General features: G+C 57.2%; 1 pseudogene; it reads right to left on the reverse strand.

Annotated features, from left to right (window-relative positions):
- Nucleotides 1-4,990: 4,990 nt before the first annotated feature.
- LOC115833732 lies at nt 4,991-5,944 on the reverse strand (annotated as a pseudogene).
- Nucleotides 5,945-8,535: the final 2,591 nt, after the last annotated feature.

Here is an 8,535-nt window from a genome sequence, read left to right on the forward strand (position 1 = left end):
CCCGTCTGGGAAGTGAGGAGCGCGTCTGCCCGGCCGCCCCATCTGGGAAGTGAGGAGCGCCTCTGCCCGGCCACCCATCGTCTGGGAAGTGGGGAGCGCCTCTGCCTGGCTGCCCCGTCTGGGAAGTGAGGAGCGCGTCTGCCCGGCCGCCCCATCTGGGAAGTGAGGAGCGCCTCTGCGGCCACCCATTGTCTGGGAAGTGAGGGGCGCCTGTGCCCGGCCACCCATCGTCTGGGAAGTGAGGAGCCCTGTGCCTGGCCGCCCCATTTGGGAAGTGAGGAGCGCCTCTGCCCGGCCACCCATCTGGGAAGTGAGGAGCGCCTGCCGGCCCCATCTGGGAAGTGAGGAGCGCCTCTGCCCGGCCGCCCCATCTGGGAAGTGAGGAGCGCCTCTGCCCGGCCACCCATCGTCTGGGAAGTGAGGAGCGCCTCTGCGCGGCCGCCCCGTCTGGGAAGTGAGGAGCGCCTCTGCCCGGCCACCCATCGTCTGGGAAGTGAGGAGCGCCTCTGCCCGGCCGCCCCGTCTGGGAAGAAATGAGGAGCGCCTCTGCCCGGCTGCCCCGTCTGAGAAGTGAGGAGCGCCTCTGCCCAGCCACCCATCGTCTTGGAAGTGAGGAGCGCCTCTGCCCGGCCGCCCCATCTGGGAAGTGAGGAGCGCCTCTGCCCGGCCGTCCCGTCTGGGAATGGAGGAGCGCCTCTGCCTGGCCACCCATCGTCTGGGAAGTGAGGAGCGCCTCTGCCCGGCCACTCATCGTCTGGGAAGTGAGGAGCGCCTCTGCCCGGCTGCCCTTTTGGGAAGTGAGGAGCGCCTCTGCCCGGCCACTCATCGTCTGGGAAGTGAGGAGCGCCTCTGCCTGGCTGCCCTTTCTGGGAAGTGAGGAGCGCCTCTGCCTGGCCGCCCCGTCTGGGAATTGAAGAGCGCCTCTGCCCGGCCGCCCCGTCTGGGAAGAAGTGAGGAACTCCTCTGTCCGGCCACCCATGGTCTGGGAAGTGAGGAGCGCCTCTGCCCGGCCGCCCCGTCTGGGAAGTGAGGAGCGCCTCTGCCCGGCCACCCCATCTGGGAAGTGAGAAGCGCCTCTGCCGGGCCGCCCCGTCTGGGAAGTGAGGAGCTGTTTGAGGGTTTGCAGCCGCAGACCCGGGGAAGAGTTGATGTTCCGGTTTGAGGGTCTTGCAGCTGCAGACCCGGGGAGGCAGTGATGTTCCAATTTGAGGATCGTGCAGCCACCGACCCGGGGAGGAGCTGATGTTCCAGTTTGAGAGTCGTGCAGCTGCAGACCCGGGAAGGAGCTGACGTTCTGTTTTGAGTGTCGTGCAACCCCTGACCCGGGGAGGGGCTGATGTTCCGGTTTGAGGGTGGTGCAGCCGCAGACCTGGCGAGGAGCTGATGTTCTGCTTTGAGGGTCGTGCAGCCGCAGACCCGGGGAGGAGCTGATGTTCCGGTTTGATGGTCGTGCAGCCGCAGACCCGGCGAGGAGCTGATGTTCTGGTTTGAGGGTGTTGCAGCCGCAGGCCCGGAGTGTAGCCGATGTTCTGCTTTGAGGGTCGTGCAGCCGGAGACCTGGCGAGGAGCTGATGTTCTGGTTTGAGGGTGTTGCAGCCGCAGGCCCGGAGTGTAGCCGATGTTCTGCTTTGAGGGTCGTGCAGCCGGAGACCTGGCGAGGAGCTGATGTTCTGGTTTGAGGGTCTTGCAGCTGCAGACCTGGAGAGGACCTGATGTTGAGCTGATATTCCAGTTGCAGTTTGAGGGCTGGGTAGCTGATTTTCCAGTTTGAGGGCCATGCAGCTGGAGACCTGGGAGAGAGCTGATGTTCCAGTTGTAGGGCTGTGCAGCTGGAGACCCGGGGGGAAGCTGATGTTGCAGTTGTAGGGCCGTGCTGCTGGAGACCTGGGGTGGAGCTGATGTTCCAGTTTGAGGGCCGTGCAGGATGACCCGGCGGGGAGCTGATGTTCAAGTTTGAGGTCTGTGCAGCTGGTGACCCGGGGGGAAGTGAGGAGCACCTCTGCCCGGCCGCCCCGCCTGGGAAGAAGTGAGGAGCGCCTCTGCCCGGCCACCCATCGTCTGGGAAGTGAGGAGCACCTCTGCCCGGCCACCAATCGTCTGGGAAGTGAGGAGCACCTCTGCCCCGCCGCCCCATTTGGGAAGTGAGGAGCGCCTCTGCCCGGCCACCCATCGTGTGGGAAGTGAGGAGCGCCTCTGCCCGGCCGCCCCATCTGGGAAGTGAGGAGCGCCTCACTTCCCGGGGGGAGCTGATGTTCCAGTTGTAGGGCTGTGCAGCTGGAGTCCCGCGGGGGAGCTGATGTTGCAGTTTGAGGGCCGTGCAGCTGGAGACCCGGCAGGGAGCTGATGTTCCAATTTGAGGGCTGTGCAGCTGGAGACCTGGCATTGAGCTGATATTCCAGTTTGAGGACCGTGCACCTGGAGACTCAGCGGGGAGTTGATGTTCCAGTTTGAGGGCCATGCAGCTGGATACCCGGTGGGGAGCTGATGTTCCAGTTTGAGGGCCGTGCAGCTGGAGACCCGGTGGGGAGCCAGTGTTGCAGGTTGAGGGCCGTGGAACTGGAGACCCCAGGGGGAGCTGATGTTCCAGGTTGAGGGCTGTGTTGCTGGAGACCCAGCGGGGAGCTGATGTTGCAGTTTGAGGCGGTGCACCTGGAGGCCCAGGGGGGAACTGATGTTGCAATTTGAGGGCCGTGCAGCTGGAGACCCTGTGGGGAGCTGATGTTCCTGTTTGAGGGCCATGCAGCTGGAGATCTGGTGGTAAGCCGATGTTCCAGTTTGAGGGCCGTTCAGCTGGAGACCCGGCAGGGAGCTGATGTTCTGGTTTGGGGTTCTTGCAGCCGCAGACCCCGGGAGGAGCTGATGTTCCGGTGTGGGGGTCTTGCAGCCGCAGATCTGGGCAGCAGCTGATGTTCCGCTTTGGGGTTCTTGCAGCCGCAGACCCGGGGAGGAGCTGATGTTCCGGTTTGGAGGTCTTGCAGCCGTGGACCCGGGGAGGAGCTGATGTTTTGGTTTGGGGGTCTTGCAGCCGCAGACCCTGCGGTCAGCTGATCTTCCGGTTTGAGGGTCACGCAGCCACAGACCTGGGGAGGAGCTGATGTTCCGGTTTGAGGGTCATGCATCCGCATACGCAGAGAAGAGGTGATGTTCCAGTTTGAGAGTCGTGTAGCCACAGACCCAGGAAGGAGCTGATGTTCTGGTTTCACGGTCTTGCAGGCGCAGATTCGTGGAGGAGCTGATGTTCCGGTTTGAGGGTCTTGCAGCTGCAGACCCAGGAAGGAGCCGATGTTCCGGTTTGAGGGTCGTGCAGCCGCAGTCCCGGGAAGGAGTTGATGTTCCGGTTTGAGGGTCGTGCAGCCGCTGACCCGGGCAGGGGCTGATGTTCCGGTTTGAGGGTCTTGCAGGCACACCCGGGAGGAGCTATGTTCCGGTTTGAGGGTCGTGCAGCTGCAGACCCGGGAGGAGCTGATGTTGGTTTGGGGTCTGCAGCCAGACCCGGGAGGAGCTGATGTTCGGTTTGGGGTCTTGCAGCTTGGCCAGCCCAGACCGGGGAGGAGCTGATGTCGTTTGGGCTCGCGCAGACCCGGGGAGGAGCTGATGTTCCGGTTTGAGGGTCTGCGCAGCCGAGGCGTGCGGGACCCGCAGGGAGGAGCTGATGTTCCGGTTTGAGGGTCCTGCGGCAAGCCCGGCGGACCCGAGGGGAGGAGCTGATGTTCCGGTTTGGGTTGCAGCCGCAGACCGGGGGAGCTGATTTCGGTTTGAGGGTCTGGGCCCAGACCGGGAGGAGCTGATGTTCCGTTTAGGGTCTTGCAGCCAGACCCGGGAGGAGCTGATGTTCGTTGGGGTCGTGCAGCGCACCGGGAGGAGCTGATGTTCCGGTTTGGGGTCTGCAGCCGCGACCCGGGGAGGAGCTGATGTTCCGGTTTGAGGGTCTTGCAGCGCAGACCCGGGAGGAGCTGATGTTCCGGTTTGAGGGTCTTGCAGCCCGACCCGGGGAGGAGCTGATGTTCCGTGGGTTTGGGAGGGTCGTTGCAGCCCGCAGGACTGGCTGGGGAGGGAGAGCTGATGTTTCAGTTTGAGAGTCTTGCAGTGGCAGACCAGGAGATGAGCTGTTCTGGTTATAGGGGTCTTGCAGCCGCAGACCTGGGGAGGAGCTGATGTTTCGCTTTGGGGGTCTTGCAGCCACAGACCCGGGGGGGAGCTGATGTTCCGGTTTCAGGGTCTTCCAGCCGCAAACCCGGGAGGAGCTGATGTTCCGCTTTTGGGGTCTTTCAGCCGCGGACCCGGGGAGGAGCTGATGTTCCGGTTTGGGTGTCTTGCCGCCGCGGACCCGGGGAGGAGCTGATGTTCTGGTTTGAGGGTCTCGCAGCCGCGGACCCAGGGAGGCGCTGATGTTCTGGTTTGAGGTTCTCGCAGCCGCGGACCCGGGGAGGAGCTGATGTTCCGGTTTGAGGCTCTTGCAGCCGCGGACCCGGGGAAGAGCTAATGTTCTGGTTTGAGGGTCTTTCAGCCGTGGACCCAGGGAGGAGCTGATGTTCTGGTTTGAGGGTCTTGCAGCCACAGACCCGGCGAGGAACTGATTTTCCTCTTTGAGGGTCTTGCAGCCGCAGACCTGGGGAGGAACTGATGTTCCATTCCGGTTTGAGGGTCTTGCAGCCGTAGACCTGGAGAGGAGCTGATGTTGAGCTGATATTCCAGTTGCAGTTTGAGGGCCGGGGAGCTGATGTTCCAGTTTGATGGCCGTGCACCTGGAGACCCAGAGAGGAACATCTAACTGGAACATTTGCTCCCCGCAGTGCCTCCAGCTGCATCGCTCCCAAACCGGAGCATCTCTTCCCACCCGGGTCTCCAGCTGCACGGCCCTCAAACTGCAATATTGTCTACCCTCAAGTCTCCAGTTGCAACGCCCTCAGAATTGAACATGAGCTCCCCACAGGGTCTGCAGCTTCACGGCCCTCAAACTGGAACTTCAGCTTCCCACCGGGTATCCAGCTGCATGGCCCTCAAACTGGAACATCAGCTCCCCGCCAGGTCTCCAGCTGCTGGGGGCTGACAAACCTTTCGTTGATTAAGTGGCCTGGGTGTCCCAGGCCCATTTATATTAGACCTCTCAGTATAGCTTGGTGCATTTCCAGGAAACGTAACACCATTCATTCGATTTAAACTATTGGAATTGTTTTTCTCTGAAGAAGGATAAACACAGCTAACAACCATCACATTCTTTTCGACTCCTCTGAGAAGTTTGTCTGTTCCTGTATAGTTTCTCCTTGGATCTGTTAACAATTCACCTAGTCACTGAATAGTAAAAGGGATACCTTAAATCCAGTGACAATTTTCAGTATTCTTTCCTTCATTTCATCAAAGGGAATATATTCGACATTAGGGTTGGGAGGACCTCTTGCCTCAGGAGCTGAAGTTCTGAAATCATCCATCACTTTCTCCTGTTTGAAAATAAAATAGTCTTTAAATTGGGACCACTGAATCTGTTTCTCCAGTCTTGGCTACATGACAAAGAAACTGATCCAGGACAGGACAAGCTTTCTTTTTCCCCCTCTTCTCAAAATCTTCCAGTGCCTCCTGGAGCCTCTCGGCGTCCATGGCTTCCCGGAGTCCCTCACAGCCTCTGCCTCCCTCGGCGGGTCTCTTGGGGACCGGAACGCCTCCCCCCACCCCCGACGTCCTCCCACTCCCTCGCACACACTCCAGCACGCAGGGCAAGTGGGGTGAGGGGGAACGAAGGGAGCCAGGGGAAGCGTGTGAGAGAGTGAGACCGACAGAGGAGCACCTCCCCAAGCCGCTACCACCAACCCTCCAACATGGCGCCTGGCACGTCAACCTAAAAAGTTATTTCTTGGAGAAGCGATGGATGACAGAGATTAATCTGAGAGTTACTGTTAATGGAGAAACTTAGAACTTACCATTTTTCCTGTGAGGTTTTGGTGCTCATACTGCTGTTCTGTGAGTTCTGGCAATTGAGTCCGTTCACACAGCCTGGTGATGCAGCAGGTGCCACAGAAGGACCCTGTCCCGGCTGGCCTGCTCCACTTCTATGATGGTGTGGCCTCTGTGATGGCCTCTGTGATCACTTCTATGATGGTGTGGCCTCCCCTTCTATGATGGTGTGGCCTCTGTGATGGCCTCTGTGATCACTTCTATGATGGCGTGGCCTCCACTTCTATGATGGTGTGGCCTCTGTCACAGATCTGTGACCGTGTCTTGAGGGGAGACCAGGCCCTTGATCACAAGCATATCCATGGTGAGGTTCCGTGGATGGAACCTCCTGGATGTTCCTTCCTGATGTTCATCTGCCACCTTGCTATTTAGTGCATCTTGTTTATAACTGTCTTCTAAATATTGAGTAGAAATAAAGCATTTGTACAGTATGGGTAAGGTATACAGAATATTGACACGTTGGACACAGAGGACCGCCACCAAGTTTAGGGAGTAGAATCTCAAGAGACATCACTTTGGATGCTTCCTGGAGGCCCTGCCTGAGTCCCGGTCCCTTCCCTTCTCCTACGGAGGGAATCACTTCCTGCTTTAGTCTTTATTATTCCCACACTTTCCTTCATAGTACGTTTCTTTCACCATGTGTGTACATCCCTAAAAAATGTGCCATTTAGTGTTTGAACTTTGTTTTCTTTTTGAGGCAGGGTGTTGCTCTGTTGCCTCGGCTGTAGTTTTGAACTTTGATGTGAGGAAATTCTCCTGCGTGGCTCTGAGCATCTGCTCTGTGTCTGTTTTTTCCTCCATTCTCTCCCTGAGACCCGCCCACACTGACATGGTTCATTTCATTGCTGCGTGATCTCCCATCGTCTGAGGGGAACATGGGAAATGTCTTCATCTTCCTGTGGATGAGTGTTTGGCCAGGTTGGGGTCCTTAGGACTGTGTTTTGTTGGGAACGTTCTTGGGCGTTTCTTTTGTACACAAGTGCAAGTTTCTTCTGGTCAGTAGCTTTCAAGTTTTAAAATTTCATCCCAGGTAAGAAATGTAATTTTCCTCATAACCCACAACACACACTCTTTCATATACAAGCATAACAGAAATATACTTCACAACCGTTCTTAGCAGTGCCTGGTGTTCCTGCTTCTCTCCATTCTCCCCAACACCGGCATGGATTGGGTGGTGGGATTTTTGCCCGTCTGGTGGGTGTCACGTGATATCTCCCCGTTAGGCTGAGCCCCTCTTCCTGTTTTCATTAGCCATTCCTCCACATTTCCTCTTCTGTGGAGGGCCGGTTCAGCTCTTTTGCCCAGTTTCTGTGAAGTTGTTTGAGTTTTTGCACTTTTCCTTTATTATTCCTATTATGATGTTTTTGAGACAGAGTCTCACTCTGTCACCCAGGCTGGAGTGCGGTGGCGCGATCTCAGCTCACTGCAACCTCCACCTTCTGGGTTCAAATGATTCTCCTGCCTCAGCCTCCCAAGTGGCTGGGATTACAGGCATGTGCCACCATGCCCAGCTAATTTTTATATTTTTACTAGAGATGGGGTTTCACCATGTTGTCCAGGCTGGTCTGAAACTCCTGACCTCAGGTGATTCTCCCACCTCAGCCTCCCAAAGTGCTGGGATTACAGGCATGAGCCACCATGCCCGGCCTGCCTTTTTCTTTTTCAAAAGGACTCTTTGTAGATTATACCTATTCATTCCGGTGACTATCTGTGTGGCAAAGATGGGTTTGAATCCACCAGGATAAACGTGCCAGATCTCCTCTCTGATGGGAGAAGAGACAGAGAGGGATAGAAGGGTACAGAGAATCAGAGCCAAGAGGAGGCCGAGTCAGGCGGGGGTTGCAGGCTGCTGTGAGGACTTGGCTCCTTCTCTGAGTCGGGTGGGATTAGCAGGGGTTTTAAACAGAGGAACCATGGGATCTCCCTTATGCGTTTCTGCCATGGTTGGCTCAGCTGAATGCACCTCTTGAACAAGACTTGGCCTTGGACACCCAGAGGCCCTTGGTTGAGGGTTTACCTCCTGGCATGGCCACTGACACATCCACGTTTGGCTCCCACATGGCTGGGTGGTCCGAGACCTGCTCTTCCTGGGCTACTCATTGGTGGCATTTCTCAAGTTTGTCCCCTGTCAAGTCTGCCCCATCCGGGAAACCAAACACCTCTCTCCTACATGGAAACCCCCGTCAGCACCTCTTCCTGACTCACAGGGCATCCCGTCAACATCACAGTCCCGACCTTCCCACACAGACAAGCTCATGGGACCCCCTGATGGACCAGGACAGCGCCAGCACTAAGAAAAGCCCTGAAACTCACAGGAAGAGTGGACCAAGAAGACGGGAACAGCACGGGGCACTGGGAGCTGCAAATGCCCCCGATACTGTGAGAGATGGAGAAAGGTATGGCCATGGCTGACACAAAATATTACTCAACATTTATTAAATGCCTAAATGGAGAACATAACGCTATCAAACCTTTAGGTAAAAGCACAGGGGAAAATTTGTATGGCCTGCGGTTAGGCGAAAACTTCTTAGACATGACACCAAAAGCATGATTCATAAAAGTATGATTCATAATATATATGTATTA

This window comes from Nomascus leucogenys, unplaced genomic scaffold (assembly GCF_006542625.1).
Source record: "Nomascus leucogenys isolate Asia unplaced genomic scaffold, Asia_NLE_v1 002033F_16736_qpd_obj, whole genome shotgun sequence".
In the NCBI taxonomy this organism is placed as follows: Eukaryota; Metazoa; Chordata; class Mammalia; order Primates; family Hylobatidae; genus Nomascus; species Nomascus leucogenys.